The 18,570-nt window shown below is 39.4% G+C and overlaps 1 long non-coding RNA gene across 3 annotated transcripts; it reads left to right on the top strand.

The window, feature by feature from the left end:
• The first annotated feature begins 371 nt into the window (after positions 1 to 371).
• Positions 372 to 17,240, top strand: LOC114287565 (uncharacterized). 3 transcript variants are annotated; one of them, XR_014329712.1, is made up of 10 exons: positions 372 to 582; positions 11,271 to 12,394; positions 13,119 to 13,141; positions 13,419 to 13,457; positions 14,113 to 14,170; positions 14,845 to 14,912; positions 15,006 to 15,077; positions 15,182 to 15,253; positions 16,234 to 16,299; positions 17,035 to 17,240. It is a non-coding gene; the product is annotated as an uncharacterized LOC114287565 (long non-coding RNA). The 3 variants fall into 3 exon arrangements; XR_014329714.1 differs by lacking the exons at positions 13,119 to 13,141; positions 13,419 to 13,457 and adding an exon at positions 15,711 to 15,850 and having other exon boundaries at positions 11,271 to 11,378; positions 15,182 to 15,484; positions 16,050 to 16,299; XR_014329713.1 differs by lacking the exons at positions 13,119 to 13,141; positions 13,419 to 13,457 and adding an exon at positions 15,711 to 15,850 and having other exon boundaries at positions 11,271 to 11,378; positions 14,113 to 14,912; positions 15,182 to 15,484; positions 16,050 to 16,299.
• Positions 17,241 to 18,570: the final 1,330 nt, after the last annotated feature.

Consider the following 18,570-nt stretch of genomic DNA (forward strand, 5'->3'; position numbering starts at 1 on the left):
TATTTTTTTATTTTATATATATATTTTTTTTATGCTTTTGGCGCACAAGAAATTGATTTTGATTAAGTGGTAGAAAAATGACACGTGGGAGTGTCCAACAATTTTTTTGTTTTGGGTGAATAGTCCACTACAAGAAAAATGAGTTTTGGCGACACAATATTTAACGACGTTTTTTAAACGTCGCTTTTTTTAAATCAAAACGGCACCGTTTAAATAACCAGAGGCGTTTGAAAACGCCTTCGAATGTCCTATCTCTCTCTCTTAAAAAAATGGGTGAGCGGTGAATATAAAATATAATACATATTTTGTAGTCCTAAAATCTCACTCTCTCTCTAAACCGTCTGAACGTGTCGATTCATAGCCCTAATCGAAGTTCTCTCTCTCGATTCATCTCTAAACCCTTATCATTCACACAGATTCGTCTTTGAGATTCAAAGCGATTTCGATTTCGAAGCTCCACCTCCACCACAGTTTGCACCGGCTCGATTTCTCTGATTTCAATTTCATCTGACTCAGTAATTTCGATTTCGATTTCGAAGCCGCACCGCCACCGCCACCGCCATCGCCATCTGCACCAGTGAGGTATCTCTCTCTCTCTCTCTCTCTCTCTCTCTCTCTCTCTCTCTCTCGCTCTTCCTTCCCGTCTCTCTCAATTTGGTTATTGAAATTGAAATTGTAAGCAAGAAACTACAAGTTGATTTGTGGCTTTCTTCTTTTCTTTACTCTCTGCTTCGTTGAACTAGATTTAAGTATTTGCTTCAAGTCTGGATGTGTGTGTGAGAGAGAGAGAGAGAGAGGAGGAGGAGGAGGAGGAGGAGGAGGAGGAGGAGTTGATTTGTGTCTAAACACATCGTTTTCTGGTCTGTTATGTTGAAAAAGTTGAAAGATCTCTGAATATATACTTACCCATACATACATTTACTTTCCTTTTTCAAGATTCTCTTTAGCTTGAGGTACAGATCTCCAATCGCTTCACTTTCTCTACCTTCAAATCTTGTGTGTATGTATATTTGGATTTATTTGTGGATATTACATGTTTGTTTATATGCCAAGCTCAAGTTGAAGTTCTCCATTTCTTGTTCTCTGTTAGATTTCTTTTGTTTGCCCTTTTTTTTCCTGGGTTTTAGACATAAATAGGAAACTATAGACAAACATTTCCAAAGATAGGGATCGCCTTTAAAGTATATTTTGTGGGGCTTATTTACTTCTGTCCAAGCCATGGAAGAGACTACCATGCTTTGTATTTACTCGGATTTTAGATTCCACTAATGCTTTTGATGTCTAATTTTTTTATTCACCTGGTGAATCTTTAACTTCTCCTGTAGCCCTAGTACTTGTTGAGAATGGTAATTTTTTTAAATTGAATATTGCATTCTCTTGGGTGCTTAATTTTTTATTCACTTGGTAAATCTGTTAAATGTGTGTTGTAGCACTAGCATTGAGTGGTAATTTTTTAAATTGAATATTGCTTTCTCTTGGGTGCTTAATTTTTTATTCACTTGGTAAATCTGTTAAATGTGTGTTGCAGCAGTAGCATTGAGTGGTAATTTTTTGATTTGCACACATAGTTTTTTACAGCAATGCTAGGTTTGACTGTTCTTAAAATATTTGTAACATGTATTCAGTTTCTTGGTCTATGTTTCGGAAAAACTTTTTATATAATAATTTCACGTTTGATTGACCCTTAACTTGCCCTCTGTACATGTTCATGGGTTTTTCAATGCTTTACTTGCCCCTTGCTATACGGGTTCCACGGTAATTGTCACGCCCCCAAACCGCCCCTAGTAGTTTGGTGCCGTGATGGCCAGTAATCCGAGATTACCGAAGGCCGACTTACAAGAATCACACACAATCAGAGTATGAAATATGGGGCTTACAAGTGCGGAAGCAATATATATATATACAGAATCTAAATAGTCCATGAGAGCCGTGCTTAAGGCCAATGAAATGACATACATTTTTACAAGTCTTACAACTTAGATACAATAAGGAAATGAGATACAAAATACATCTTGACCAAAAGGCTTCTCAAGCCGACATATACAAGTACAAATGGAAAATAAGCCAAGAAGCATGATCTTCAAGATGGTACAAAAATGTTAATCCAAAACATGTCGGCAATGCACCCAAAAACACATCGGCATCACGTCTAGGCCTCAATGCCTTCTTGTTCATCACCTACATATATATAGAGAGGGTGAGCTTGGATACTCAGTGAATGATATTAGAAATAAAGGTTTTGCATGATTGATATCCAAGATTTCTTTCAAACAATACATAGCATACTTTACAATCAAGAGGGAAATCAAGTTCATTGTCGGCCTTTCAAGTTCTTTGGATGTTATTACATCTACTTAATACAAGAGGGTGATGACAATTCCAAGACAAGAGTGCAGTTGCATTATAGTCCCCTGCAACTAAGGACTTTCAAGACAAGAGTGCAGTTGCATTATAGTCCCCTACAGCTAAGGACTTTCAAGACAAGAGTGCAGTTGCATTATAGTCCCCTGCAACTAAGGACTTTCAAGACAAGAGTGCAGTTGCATTATAGTCCCCTGCAGCTAAGGACTTTCAAGACAAGAGTGCAGTTGCATTATAGTCCCCTGCAGCTAAGGACTTTCAAGAAATGTCATCAAAACAAGATAGTGTTTAATATACAAGTAGGGATAGTCATTCATGCTAGATCAAGTACTTTTCAAAACAAGGCAAGACGAGATTTTATGAAGGCAAGTGTAACATAGCTTTATTAAAAATACCACTCACATAGTTTTTTCACACGTCGGGGTCGAGACAAGCCCAAGTCCTACAAACACAGGGCAAAGCCTATTGAATGCACCTTCAACAAGTTTCGTATGCACACAAATGGTTTCGGAAAACATGCTAGGCACCAACCAGGTCCAGGCCGAGGTTCCACACCTCCTCGCCGAGGTGTGTCCCCGAGGGCCACATGCAAGGAAAAGAGGTCGGGAAACTCTGGGTTTCCCTCTGCTGATGAACATGAAGAACATGAGTGTGAAAACATGAAAAATACGAATGTTCAATCATAATCTGTCATCACAAATCTGGGATTTTCGTGCTATGAGTTTGAAAACATGGACCTGGGTACCCGTACTTGGAATTCTTGCGGAAATAAACACAAAAACATGATTCTTTATGCAAGTTTTCGGATCAAAACAAGACTTTCTTGAAGAACACATGAATGTCATTTTCTCTTTCTAAAATCGAACTTCAAAACGATGCATGGCTTACAAATCATATCCGATCATGCAATGCAATAACATGAACATAGAGGACATCATGAGCAGATCAAGAATCTAACCTTAGAACACGGATCTAACGGTCCGATCTCTAGGAATCAAGCTTGAAGATCTACTTCCTCACTCTAAAACTCCTTCTTCCTCCTAGAGTTTCTCTCTCTACAAGACAAGGTTATGATACTAAATGACAATTTTCTATACCCGGTTCTGGGGTTAACCCTCTGCTGAGACACGTGGCGGCGACTGGTTGGGTTCTTCCTGAAAAGGTGGCTGACAGGCCAGACAAAGCATGGTGGAAGGGTGTTCAACAAGTAAAGCGGTATGGGCTCTCTGACGGGGCAATGACATCGGCTAACAACAAGGCGTATCTAACAAGCTACACGGAATGGCACTCCGGCAAGGGGTGACATCGGCTAACAAAGGACTTCGGCAACTAAGGTGACAATGACCTCGGCTAGGAAGGACAACACTTGACTAAGCTGTGTCACATCTTGGCCTAGATGCGCCACACCTCGGCCTAGGTCATACCACTCCAGGACGAGATCACTTGGGTGCAAGGTAACATCTCGGCCAATGTGTTCAAGGCAAGGACGGAGGTCGACAAGGGGTTCCAAGATGCTTCTAGACTGAGGATGACCTCGGCTTGGAATGATCTAGGCGTAACGTAACCTAGGCTTGGAAACACATCGGCTAGTCATATCTTAGGCAAGCACATAACACTTAGACAAATCACAAAGGTATCAAATCAAGGCATGGATCTCACTCACTTAAGCAGGACAAGTCACGAACATACACATGCAAGCTTAACAAACCATAATCATACAGATGCTCATGAACATGATTAAGATGAAAAATGTGGGTTCCTACAGTCTACCCTCCTTAAAGAAGTTTGGTCCCCAAACTTAAGTTACCTTGTCCTACAAATAACTCCGGGTAACGGATTTTCATCTCCTCTTCCTTTTCCCATGTGGCCTCCTCGCCATAATGCTTCTCCCATTCGATTTTCACCATTGATATCGACTTGTTTCTCAATTGTCTCACTTGTCTGTCGATAATTCTCATCGGCTTCTCTTCGTAGCCCAAGTCTTCATTAACTACAACCCCGAAGTGATCTATTACATGCAGTGGGTCTCGGATATATTTTCTCAGCATTGAAACATGGAACATGCTGTGGACTTGGCTCAAATCTGGCGGCAAAGCGAGTCTGTAAGCAACGGTGTTAACTTTCTCAAGAATTTCAAACGGCCCAATATATCGGGGTGCAAGTTTACCCTTCTTCCCAAATCTCGAAACTCCTGTCATCGGCGAGACCTTCAAAAACACATGATCCCCAATTTCAAATTCTAACTCCCTCCTTCTTTGGTCGACATAACACTTCTGTCGACTCTGTGCAGTTTTAATCCTCTGCTGAATGAGTTTGATCTTTTCAGTTGTCACCTGAACCAACTCGGGGCCAATTAGAGCTTTGTCTCCTACTTCAGTCCAACATATCGGCGATCTGCACTCCCTTCCATACAAAGCTTCATACGGTGCCATGCCTATGCTGGCTCGATAACTGTTGTTGTACGCGAACTCTACTAATGGCAAATGCGATTCCCAACTTCCCTGGAAATCCAACACGCACAGTCTGAGCATGTCTTCGAGTGTCTGAATCGTTCTTTCTGTCTGCCCGTCGGTCTGGGGGTGAAAGGCTGTGCTAAATCTCAATTCCGTTCCCAAGGCTTCTTGTAAACTCTGCCAAAATCTAGAAACGAACTTCGGATCTCGGTCTGACACAATGGACATCGGCACGCCATGAAGCCTAACGATCTCATTCATGTACAATTCGGCAAGTCGGTCGGCATTGAATGTAGTCTTGACAGGCAAAAAGTGAGCTAACTTAGTAAACCTGTCGACTATAACCCAAATGGAATCCATACCTCTTTGTGTCCTCGGCAAACCCACTACGAAATCCATGGAGATGTGCTCCCATTTCCACTCAGGAATTGACAAGGGTTGAAGAAGTCCTGCCGGTCTCTGGTGTTCTGCCTTCACTTGTTGACAACACAGACACTGAAATACAAACTCGGCTATCTCTTTCTTCATGTTTGGCCACCAAAAGGTCCGCTTTACGTCCTGATACATCTTGGTGCTCCCTGGATGAATGGCAAACTTGGAACTATGGGCCTCTTGCAAAATCTTCCTTTTTAACTCTGGTACGTCGGCTACACACAATCTCCCTTCAAACTTAAGCACTTGATTCTCCATGGTGTATCCCGGCCTCGGCTTGGTGACGAATTCGTCAATTACCTTCTTGAGGAATTTATCCTCCCTCTGTCTGGTCTTCACCTCCTCAATAATGGTCGGTTCCACCGAAACCGCTGTCAGGCATGCCAAACTTCCGACTAACTTCCTGCTCAATGCGTCGGCTACGGAATTTGCCTTACGTGGGTGATACTGAATCTGCATGTCATAATCCTTCAGTAGCTCGAGCCATCTTCTCTGCCTCATATTTAACTCTTTCTGAGTGAACAGGTACTTCAGACTCTTGTGGTCGGTGAAAACTTGGCAAGATGTTCCATACAGGTAATGACGCCATATCTTCAAAGCAAAAACCACGGCAGCTAGCTCTAGATCATGGGTAGGATAATTCTTTTCATTGGGCTTCAACTGACGAGACGCGTACGCTATGACTTTACCTTCTTGCATTAACACGCAACCCAAGCCCTTATGTGAGGCATCACTGTAAATCTGAAATTCCTCATTAGCCGATGGTAGTACCAGAACTGGTGCTGTGACTAACCTCGTCTTCAACTCCTGAAAAGCTGATTCTCTTTCATTGGTCCATTCATAAACTGCTCCCTTCTTGGTTAGTTGTGTCAATGGCACTGCAATCCTCGAGAAATCCTTCACAAACTTTCTGTAATAACCTGCCAAACCCAGAAAACTACGAACCTCGGACACGTTGGTCGGCGTCGGCCAATTCACAATGGCTTCAATCTTACTGGGGTCAACTGATATACCGTCCTCATTAATCACATGCCCTAGAAATGAAATGTTGGAAAGCCAAAACTCGCATTTACTTAACTTGGCGTACAACTTCTTATCTCTTAGGATCTGCAGGGCAAGTCTCAGATGATTCTCGCGCTCGCTCGTACTCCCGGAATAGATCAATATGTCGTCGATAAAAATAATGATAAACTCATCTAGGTACGGCTTAAAGACTCTGTTCATCAAGTCCATGAATGCTGCTGGGGCATTGGTTACTCCGAAGGGCATTACCAAAAATTCGTAGTGGCCATATCTTGTCCGAAAAGCAGTTTTCTCAATGTCCTCGGCTTTAACCTTCAACTGGTGGTAGCCTGACCTGAGGTCAATCTTGGAAAAGACTCGTGCTCCTCGTAGTTGATCAAGCAAATCATCGATTCTAGGCAATGGGTACTTGTTCTTAATGGTCACCTTATTAAGTTCTCTGTAGTCAATGCAAAGACGAAGTGTGCCATCCTTTTTCTTAACAAATAGAACGGGTGCTCCCCACGGTGAAGTGCTCGGCCTAACAAATCCTTTATCCAACAATTCTTGTAATTGCGATTTCAGTTCTCTAAGTTCGGCTGGGGCCATTCTGTAGGGTGTTTTGGAGATAGGTTGTGTCCCTGACAAGATGTCCACAGTAAACTCTATTTCCCTATCGACAAGGTGGCCAGGCAACTCGGTTGGAAAGACGTCGGGGAATTCCTTAACAACGGGTATGTCGGCTAACTCAACAATTCCATTCAAATCACTTAGTATACTGCACAGATAACCCTGACATCCTTTTTGGATCAACTTGTAGGCTTTCATAGATGAGATTAAGTAAGGTGGGGGTACTACTCCTTTACCTTGGAAAATGACCTCGGCTTGACTTGGGGTCTTCAATGTGACGCTCTAAGTAACACAATTAATGGATGCATGATTTGCCACTAACCAATCCATTCCCAATATAACATCGAAGTGAGTCATGCTTAATGGCATCAAATCAACTAACAATTCTACACTCTCAATCATAACAATACACGCCCTATAAATGGATGTAACAATCATATTTCTCCCAGATGGAGTAGACACAGATAATACATAATCAAGGGGTTCTAATTCTCTACTCAACTTCTCGGCGAATATAGTGGACACAAATGAATGCGTAGAACCCGAATCAATCAATACGTATGCATCTTGAGAACAAATTGGAAGGGTACCTGACACTACCGTCTCGGTATTCTGGGCGTCTCCGGGTACCAATGCAAAAACTCTGCCTTGCCTTGCCTGTATTCTGCCGACGTTGTTGTCCTGTGCAGAGCCCGAGGTGCTTCCATTCCTCTTTCCATTGTCAGTCCCTGCCTTCGGGCAGTCCTTCACACGATGACCTATCTCGCCGCACTCATAGCAAGCTCCAGTTGCCCAACGACAAACCCCGAAATGTAGCTTTCCACAACTCGCGCACATCGGCTTGGCGTTACCTTCCTGATTTGAGTTGCTGGAACTGTCTGTGCTCATTCTCTTCTTGGCATTGAACGGAACTCGGCGATTATCATAATTCTGTCTCTTCCTCTGACCCTCACTTGAACTCTGGTATCGGTTTAAATTAGCTTCAGCTAGGATGGCCTTGTCCAGTACTCCAGCGTATGTCGGCATATTGAGCATATTGACCCTATCTTGTATCGGTCCACGTAGCCCACTTTCGAACTTTCTCGCCTTTCGGTATTCATCATCAACCATATGAGGCACATATCTCGCCAATTCAGTAAAGGCACGATCGTATTCTGCGACTGTCTTGTTCCCTTGTATCAGATTCTGAAACTCCGTGGTTTTTCGGTCTCGAACGCTGAGGGGGAAATGCTTGTTGTAGAACAACTCCAAAAAATTTTCCCAAGTCAAACCCGGATTGCTTTCTCGGACCATCATCCACCACCTACGAACATCGTCGTCTAATGTGAATGCTGCCAGAGATACCTTCTGGGCATCTGTACTGGGAAAGATCTCAAACAACTTCTCCATCTCTAAAACCCATGCCTCGGCTTTCATTGGTTCTATACCTCCTTGAAATCTCGGCGGTTTCATTTTCTTGAACTCTCTGATTAGGGTTATCGTGTCGTTCCCGTACAAAGCCTGTTGTAGAGGCACTTGTGGCACTGGAGGGGGTGGAGCTGTATAACGGCCATTCGTCTGCTCAGCCTGCGTGGAAGTCGTACCAGTATCCTGTGGCCTAGGTTGTCTCTGCTCACGAACCAAGCCTTCGACTAACCTTTCCAATCTCTCCAATCTATCTTCTGAACGATCTCGGCCAACTGGAGGTCTACCTCTCCTCATGATGCTAGGAGGATGCAAGATGAGACTTTAAAAATAACTAAACAGATAACACGTATACAAGTAACAAATGTCTATGCCGAAATGATGCACACGTAGTCAAGTAGCAAGTAATATGATGCAATCCTAACATCATTCTAAGGAAAATCCTATGCTCTTTAGGACTCAAGGTGGGTGATTAACGTACTATAATGATCTTGTGCTCTGATACCATTCTGTCACGCCCCCAAACCGCCCCTAGTAGTTTGGTGCCGTGATGGCCAGTAATCCGAGATTACCGAAGGCCGACTTACAAGAATCACACACAATCAGAGTATGAAATATGGGGCTTACAAGTGCGGAAGCAATATATATATATATACAGAATCTAAATAGTCCATGAGAGCCGTGCTTAAGTCCAATGAAATGACATACATTTTTACAAGTCTTACAACTTAGATACAATAAGGAAATGAGATACAAAATACATCTTGACCAAAAGGCTTCTCAAGCCGACATATACAAGTACAAATGGAAAATAAGCCAAGAAGCATGATCTTCAAGATGGTACAAAAATGTTAATCCAAAACATGTCGGCAATGCACCCAAAAACACATCGGCATCACGTCTAGGCCTCAATGCCTTCTTGTTCATCACCTACATATATATAGAGAGGGTGAGCTTGGATACTCAGTGAATGATATTAGAAATAAAGGTTTTGCATGATTGATATCCAAGATTTCTTTCAAACAATACATAGCATACTTTACAATCAAGAGGGAAATCAAGTTCATTGCCGGCCTTTCAAGTTCTTTGGATGTTATTACATCTACTTAATACAAGAGGGTGATGACAATTCCAAGACAAGAGTGCAGTTGCATTATAGTCCCCTGCAGCTAAGGACTTTCAAGACAAGAGTGCAGTTGCATTATAGTCCCCTGCAGCTAAGGACTTTCAAGACAAGAGTGCAGTTGCATTATAGTCCCCTGCAGCTAAGGACTTTCAAGACAAGAGTGCAGTTGCATTATAGTCCCCTGCAGCTAAGGACTTTCAAGAAATGTCATCAAAACAAGATAGTGTTTAATATACAAGTAGGGATAGTCATTCATGCTAGATCAAGTACTTTTCAAAACAAGGCAAGACGAGATTTTATGAAGGCAAGTGTAACATAGCTTTATTAAAAATACCACTCACATAGTTTCTTCACACGTCGGGGTCGAGACAAGCCCAAGTCCTATAAACACAGGGCAAAGCCTATTGAATGCACCTTCAACAAGTTTCGTATGCACACAAATGGTTTCGGAAAACATGCTGGGCACCAACCAGGTCCAGGCCGAGGTTCCACACCTCCTCGCCGAGGTGTGTCCCCGAGGGCCACATGCAAGGAAAAGAGGTCGGGAAACTCTGGGTTTCCCTCTGCTGATGAACATGAAGAACATGAGTGTGAAAACATGAAAAATACGAATGTTCAATCATAATCTGTCATCACAAATCTGGGATTTTCGTGCTATGAGTTTGAAAACATGGACCTGGGTACCCGTACTTGGAATTCTTGCGGAAATAAACACAAAAACATGATTCTTTATGTAAGTTTTCGGATCAAAACAAGACTTTCTTGAAGAACACATGAATGTCATTTTCTCTTTCTAGAATCGAACTTCAAAACGATGCATGGCTTACAAATCATATCCGATCATGCAATGCAATAACATGAACATAGAGGACATCATGAGCAGATCAAGAATCTAACCTTAGAACACGGATCTAACGGTCCGATCTCTAGGAATCAAGCTTGAAGATCTACTTCCTCACTCTAAAACTCCTTCTTCCTCCTAGAGTTTCTCTCTCTACAAGACAAGGTTATGATACTAAATGACAGTTTTCTATACCCGGTTCTGGGGTTAACCCTCTGCTGAGACACGTGGCGGCGACTGGTTGGGTTCTTCCTGAAAAGGTGGCTGACAGGCCAGACAAAGCATGGTGGAAGGGTGTTCAACAAGTAAAGCGGTATGGGCTCTCTGACGGGGCAATGACATCGGCTAACAACAAGGCGTATCTAACAAGCTACACGGAATGGCACTCCGGCAAGGGGTGACATCGGCTAACAAAGGACTTCGGCAACTAAGGTGACAATGACCTCGGCTAGGAAGGACAACACTTGACTAAGCTGTGCCACATCTTGGCCTAGATGCGCCACACCTCGGCCTAGGTCATACCACTCCAGGACGAGATCACTTGGGTGCAAGGTAACATCTCGGCCAATGTGTTCAAGGCAAGGACGGATGTCGACAAGGGGTTCCAAGATGCTTCTAGACTGAGGATGACCTCGACTTGGAATGATCTAGGCGTAACGTAACCTAGGCTTGGAAACACATCGGCTAGTCATATCTTAGGCAAGCACATAACACTTAGACAAATCACAAAGGTATCAAATCAAGGCATGGATCTCATTCACTTAAGCAGGACAAGTCACGAACATACACATGCAAGCTTAACAAACCATAATCATACAGATGCTCATGAACATGATTAAGATGAAAAATGTGGGTTCCTACAGTAATCCATTCTATTTCATGTTCATAGTTGTTTCACAAAGTTGGCTTTCAATTTCAAACTTAGGTTGCTTGTTTATGCTAAAACAGGCTTGCCTTTTATTTGAAGTTCTGTTCTGTTGCAGCACTTTTGATTCTTATGGATTGGTTTTATTTATTGAAGGTTGAGTTCATTCCAAAATTTAGTGTGAGGACAATCTGGCAGAGATGGCGTGAATCATATCCGAAAGATGGGACTAAGGCGGATGATGCTATAATTGTGTTTACAGGAGTAAGTCGAGTATTTTATGGCATGAATTAAAATACTATGTTCTGTGTTGTTCAGTGATTGTCTTTTATATTTGCTAATTTTCTCACTACCTATGGCCCAATTTGGGGACTTTGTTTTTTTGGTTTTTTCTGTTTGGTTTTTTCTCATAAGGGAACACTTGGGACAAAGTAATATTTTATTTAAAAAAACTATGAAGCATTTATGGCCCACAATGTGTTGATTCCAGATTTCATAGGATTGTCGTAATGTTATTGTTGCAATGCTTTTTGTAATATGTAGGTTCCAACTATGTATACTCGATTGATACAAGGTTATAAACCAAACAACTTGAACTTAACTAACATTTTTTTTGTGATGAATGAAATCACTAAATAAAAACATACAAATAATAAGATAACATGCGTAAGCCAAAAATCAATAAGATATTGCATACAAAATCTAAAAATTAATACTTTTGATCCCCATCTATCTCTGTCCAGATTCCCCCCCTGATTGAAGGGCTTTCATTTAGCTAATTTTCTGAAGTGTAGTCGTAACCATGAGAAAATTAATACTTTTTCAGTGCCAACATGGTGGAATTCTTGGAAAATAGCTTTTGTTTTTTTTATTTTTTTGATAAGAAAGATTTTAAAATTTTGATGAAATAAATACAGTCCCTAATATTTGGATTCCACATTATGTAGCTGGGTTCTAGTATCTTTGTCTGATGCATGAAAAAAGACAAGATGCATAAACTACATGCTGATTTGGGTCAAATTTGTTTATTTCATTTCATTTATAAGATGGAAATGGTTCTGGAACTTATTGTTATCTAATATTTTCTTGATAACCAATGCAGATACCTTTTGCTACTAGTTCTTTCTGTTTCTCATTATGCTTCAGCCTTTGCGGAGCTGACTTGTTTTTCAATCTGAATTTGAAGAATCATGCAGGGCGTGGGAAAAGCTTACAATGAGTTGAAACAAGGAGAGCCAACAATTGAACGCTTTTTTGATTTGACCAGGTTCCAATCCAAGGTAAATTTTTGGTTTAATCAACTTTGGTTGTTTTCAGTTTCTAAGAAATATGGTTAGGCATAGGCATTCTCTTGAATATAGACGGCCGATAAATGAAAAATAAAAACAGGGCAATGAAGTGTAAACCTTAGGTATTGGGGACATCAAAGTCATTCCTCAGATGACTTTGCTAATTTTCAGTTTCTAAGAAATATGGTTAGGCATTCCCCTTGAATAGACATGTCGATAAATGAAAAATACAAACAGAGCAATAAATGTAAACCTTAGGTATTAGGGACATCAAAGGCATTCCAATGGTGTGAATGTTTTTTACCTATTGTAACAAAAGACTTCTGGAATTCATGGCACCTTTTCATTTACTGGTGTGAATGTTTTTATCTATTGCAACAAAAGACTCTTGTTTGTTAGTAGCACAACTGTATTTCACTGGTTAGGAAACTTTGAGAGGGTACTCCAGTTTATTGCAATGTGATAAGGTTGTAATCTGCTGTATTTTGCTGCTCTATAAAAATAATTAGACCTTACTTCGATAGCCATATATATATATATATATAATTCGTCCTGCAAATCACATGCATGAATATGCTCAGCAAATTTAGAACTTAAAATGGCCATTGAATTTTATTTAGTTTGTGTTCATCAGATGTCTTTTACGCTGATTTTTAGTAATTAATTATAATTTTTGTTGGATATAATATTTATCTATCTGTGTGTTGATTTTCAGTCACTCAAGCTATTTCAGCCCAGGTACATAATTGTAAATTACCTTGATTTTTTATTATTGTCTTCCTCTTTCAAGGTCCTAGTCTAGGGTTTTCATCTCAGGTACCCTCTCTCTCTCTCTCTCTCTCAGGGTTTTACCTTCGGATCTTTGTTTTGCTGTGTTTTGTTTTTGGCTTCTTCATTTAATCTTTATAGATGAAATATTAAATTTTGACTTAAATTGGTTGAATCAGAAGGAAAATGTTCTTCTTATTGAATAAAAATTGATTCTTTTTTATTGTGGTTTCTGTTGTGTTGACAGTACATAAATCTGAAGAAAGGAAAAAGTTTCAGCCATGAGGTATGCCAATTTCTGATTTTGTTATCCGGAGTTTCTTTGGTTCTGTTTATGGTGTCCAATTCACTCCAAAAATTGTAACAAAGTGTATTTGTTTTTCTAAATTGTTTGTATAAATTCTGTAACTTTATTAATCTTAGGGTCTATTTTGCTGCTCATGGTTGAATGCATTTAATATGAAGTTGGGTGGTGTGGGTATGACTGAGATTTTTACCATCAACTCCAAAAAAAAAAAAAAAAAAAAAAAAAAGATCTTTCTTTATGATTGAGCCTGGGATTTAAAGTTTTCATTGATCTTTCTTAGAAAGTGGAACTTGTTAGTTTATTGCTGTTGTTATCTTCAGAATTTGAATGTGTGTTGTTAGCTTGTTTAAATTTATTTATTTATTTTTTTCGTAGATTTTTAGGGTATGCTCCAGTTTATACCCAGATTAACACATTTTATTAGTTTTCTTGTATTCTAGGCACTAGCATTTTTTAAAAAAAAAATTTCTGGCTATGTTGTATCAAAGTCAGTGCATTTACATTTTATAGTCATCTAATTCGAACAACTAGTATGCATTCATTTGCTCTTTTTACATTTTAGAAATGCAGGTGTCTCTATTGCTACTTTCCATTTTTATCCTTTCTAACGCGGCTGCTTTTTCCTCTTCTACAGTAAGCTTCAGAGTGATGCCTTGAGGGAAGCCATTACCAAAGTCTCTCTATGTACTCATGTATATATGTATGCTTATAATTGTTTGTATTTTAGTATCTGTGATTATGGCACTGATGGTGTGTTTCTATTGACAAGTTGCAGTTAAATTGGCTCAATGTTCAATTTGAAAAATGTCTCTTGTTTCAAGCATTTGACCTCTGCGAGAAGTTGGTGCTACATTCTAACATTCTCTTCTTCTGTGTTTCTCATGGCATATCTGCCTAGCCTTGCTATTTCCCCTGGCATCAACCACAGCCACATCCCCCTCCGGCACCATCTCCTTCTCTGCCTACCCCAACCCTCACCACCAAACACTATCACCTCTTTCCACTTCATTGTCTATTCCCAACATCCGAACACCACCACCAACCACTGTTCCAACGCTACCACCACAAAAACAACCCACCACCAAACCCTCTATCAACACCACCACAATCTAATCACCACCAACATTAAACTCAGTAGCTAGTATTACGGATGAATTAACCAAAACTCTTCTGTTGATGATTAGAGTCGATTACTTGATATTTTAATAACTCAGTAGTTTTCATTTTTTTACACTACTCATTCTTCTCAATCAAACTCGAAGAAGAACTGACAAGCAAGTATTAAAGCAACTCAGACCTTTGATTATGGCGCTAATTCTGTCTTGTATAATTTTTTTCTTCCCTTCTTTGGAATGGGTCTCCCCAGAATTTTGAAAAACAATCAGTTAATTGGGTCTCCTCAACCTTGTCCCAAATTCCAAATTTAAAACTCTTGTAAGTCCTCTTTCTCCATTCTCTTCTCATTTAATTTCTATCTAATTTTAGAATGATGACTGAGATGCATATGTTTCAATATATGTATTCTAGAGACCTTGCACAGAATACACTGAGTGGGGAAATACCTAGGCTTATATACTGGAATGAAGTTTTGCAATATCTGTGAGTACACTTCTCCTTCCATTTTCTCAGTTATCTTTTCCATATTGGCATTTTTATGACTTATTTACTTAAAAAATTGCTCTGAATTTTATTTTGCATGCTAGATCTTTGCAAGGTAATCAACTCTCAGGACAAATCCCATTGGTGATTGGCTTGATGCGGGCACTTGCTGTGTTGTAAGTGCTTTAATTTTGCTGTTTCCTCAATCTGGTATTTTTCACAAAATTGAATTTATTTGAGGGGACCTTTATGGAGTTTTACTACTAACTCAACAGACCCAGCGTTCAATGTTTTGTTTGTCTTATAACTGTGTCGTTATCCTAATTTTGATCCAGAGATCTAAGCTGCAACATCCTGAGTGGACCTATCCCTCCTATTCTAGGAAATTTGACCTACGCGGAGAAATTGTGAGTATTTGCTTTGTAATTCTTTCAATTTCCTTCATGTTCTTGATCGATTTACATTTCAAAGATGCATACGTCATTTTGAAAATAGCTGATAGTCTTTTGCTACATATGACAAACTGCTGAATTGCCGTTAAACTTCCATTCATCAATTTATGTTTGTATTAATTTAATGTGAATAACAAACAAGATCATTACATTACATGATACTTAAAATGTATATTCTCAGGTGCTATTGTGACCTCGTTTCTTGCTCAAAATTTAAGACCATTTGACCATCCCTCTTGGATGATGCAGTTTTAGAGAGGATCTTTTGATCATGCAGAAAATTTTGTCGAACGAGTCCCTTTCTTTTAACAGGACTGATTGGTAAGTGCCCCCTCAAATCATTTGTTATGGTGGATCTATTATTAATGTAGTTTATTTATGGACTCTTAGCCCCCCCCCCCCCAAAAAAAAAAAAAAAAAAAAAGAAGAAGAAAAAAGATAGCAGTTTATATACGGATGTATGTTTATCATGTTTTGTCTAAGAGTAGTTATGCTGTGTTTCTTTCGGATCATTGCACAGCTTCTTTCAGAATGGCTTATTCCGTTTGTTGCTCTTGATGTGAGAAGGTATGCTTCCATCACAGTGAATTGATTTTCCTGGAATAAAGTCAACTTTGGGGGCTTAGAGAAAGAACAGCTTGTTGATTGAATATTCTGCTGAAAATCTTAGCATACTAAAACAAGTCTTCTTTCTGCTTTTTCAGTCAAGACAAGCAACTATCAGTGTAGATGCAATGCTGGAGATCTTGCAGCACTCAGCTGAGGAAAAGGTAAGGTCATTTATGCTAGTTCATTATTTCAACCTTTTGGGTGTAAATGCATTTTGTGTAGGCGTTGAACAATGAAGCCGAATTGCCATTTTGGTCACTTTTGTGATGTGCTAGATTTGTGTGAATGGCAGCAGCAGTATCTATTGTGGGATTGAATTTATGTTTAGCTGGCAATACTATTTTATACCTGCAAAACCGCCTGAAGTAAGCATGTAGTTTGACCTTTTTTTTGGATGGGCTGCATTCAAGTAATCTTCTACTCACTTTTGAACATAATAGGTTTTGATTCAGGTTGCCTCCTTAACTCATTGAACTGAAAATTAACACAAGTAATAAGTTCTAGATATATATATATATATATATTAAAGTCTTTGAATGTCTATTTTTCTTCTTTTCAGATAAATTAGTTAAATGGCTGGTTTGGCATGCCTACCTAAAATCTGTTCAGTGTTAAGGCTAGGCACTGGCTGTATTGATCTGACGAGAATTTGATAGGGCTCAAATTCAAAAGCAAACTATAATTTTGCTGGAATTTGAGCTTCAGTATTTTTATACTTTAAACTGTTGGACCAATTGATGTCATGACAAATCATCCAGAGGTATAGCTATTTGACCACATCATAGCTGCAGTGTGAATTTTTCAAGGCAGCATAGGAACTCAAAACATGTGAATTTGGATACTATTTTATCACCATCAGTACTTACTAAGTCTTGGGATTTTTTTTTTGTCAACAGGAAAAGAAGTTGGAAGAAGAGGATGAAGCCTTCAACTTGCTTCCCAGTGCTGTAAAGAGGACATGATTGGTCTTGCAACTATGTTGTATAGCATACAGTTGATTCCCCGCGCCCCCCCCCTTCTTTTTATGCTAGACATTCATCCATGCAATTTAAATATCTTGATTTTTTTTGTGCCGAGCTGTAAAGGGTACATGATTGATCTTTTTTTTTTTGTGTTGATTTGTTTTGTAATAACTTTCAACTTATCACTAAGCACTAGTTTAACTTTATTTCATCTTGAAATTGAAATATTTTTGTATATTAAGAAGCATGATTTGTTTTGAATATTTTTCATCTTTATTACAGGTAATTTGTTTTCGTTAAATTTCATAGAATTAGCACAATTTAAAAAAAAAAAAAATTTGAAGCTATGACGGCGTTTTCAAAACGTCACTATAGATGATGTCAATGGTAATATTTTTAAAATAAAAAAGATCTACTACGACGTTTTCAAAACGTCGCTAAATATAGCGACGTTTTGAAAACGTCATAAAGTTATAGCGACGGCCGCATCTTCGACGTTTGGTATTAAACGTCACGAAAACAATTAGCGGCGTTTTTGATAGCTATAGCGGTGTTTTTTAAACGCCACTAAAAACCTAATTTCCAGCAGTGGTCCAACAATTTTTTTCCCGCAAAGAGCCAAAAAAACACCCAAAGAGGCCAACCTTGTTAATGTTGCTCGTTGAACTTTAATTACCATCGTCTTTTTAAAAACGATTAAAAGAAAAGAATTAGCTTTGGTGATGTATCAATCTTCATCCAATGGAACAAAGGTGCAAATGGATCCACTGAACTTGGGAAATGTTAGGTCTCTCAGAAACTATGAAGCAAAGTCTCCTATCAAAAGAAAAGAAAACCCAATCCAAAACAAGAACACTACCCCAAATTTGATATGACTGAACACCTGTTCTAAAATCAAGAACCCATATGTCGATTCCAACACATAACAAATAAGCAGGCAATGCAAACACCCCTATGGGGGTAAAGTTACCATGTACTAACTTCTAAAAAAGATCTAGAGTTTCTCTATGCAAATAAAGGCATCACGACAATCTAAAATGGGAGAGTATCATGTCCTAATTTTGAAAGGTTCTAGAGCTTCACCATATGCATGGGTAGACTTAAGTCAAAAGGGTGCCTAGGCTATGGCCACCTATATGCCTTTCAAATCCTTGCAAAGAACAACGAGATGATAAAAAAGGGTATGTGGTGGCCAAAATCTGAGGTTTGTATTCCGAATTTAACATAGCCCATGACCTACAAGCCATCCATGATATCAAACAGCGAACGTGGGGCTAAAGCTAACCCTGAATGATGCAAATGCAATGAACAATATATAAGTCAATAAATTTGATACCAAAACTTTTAAGTCGAACTCTTTATTATCCCCATCAGAGTCACCAAAAACTATGGGATGATAGAAATCTAGGGTACCCAACATCGTGCCCTCCCATTTTGTTCACAAACATGATAGGTTGGTAGATTTTATTT

Source organism: Camellia sinensis, chromosome 5 (genome assembly GCF_055761805.1).
Source record: "Camellia sinensis isolate YWXY chromosome 5, ASM5576180v1, whole genome shotgun sequence".
Lineage (NCBI taxonomy): Eukaryota > Viridiplantae > Streptophyta > Magnoliopsida > Ericales > Theaceae > Camellia > Camellia sinensis.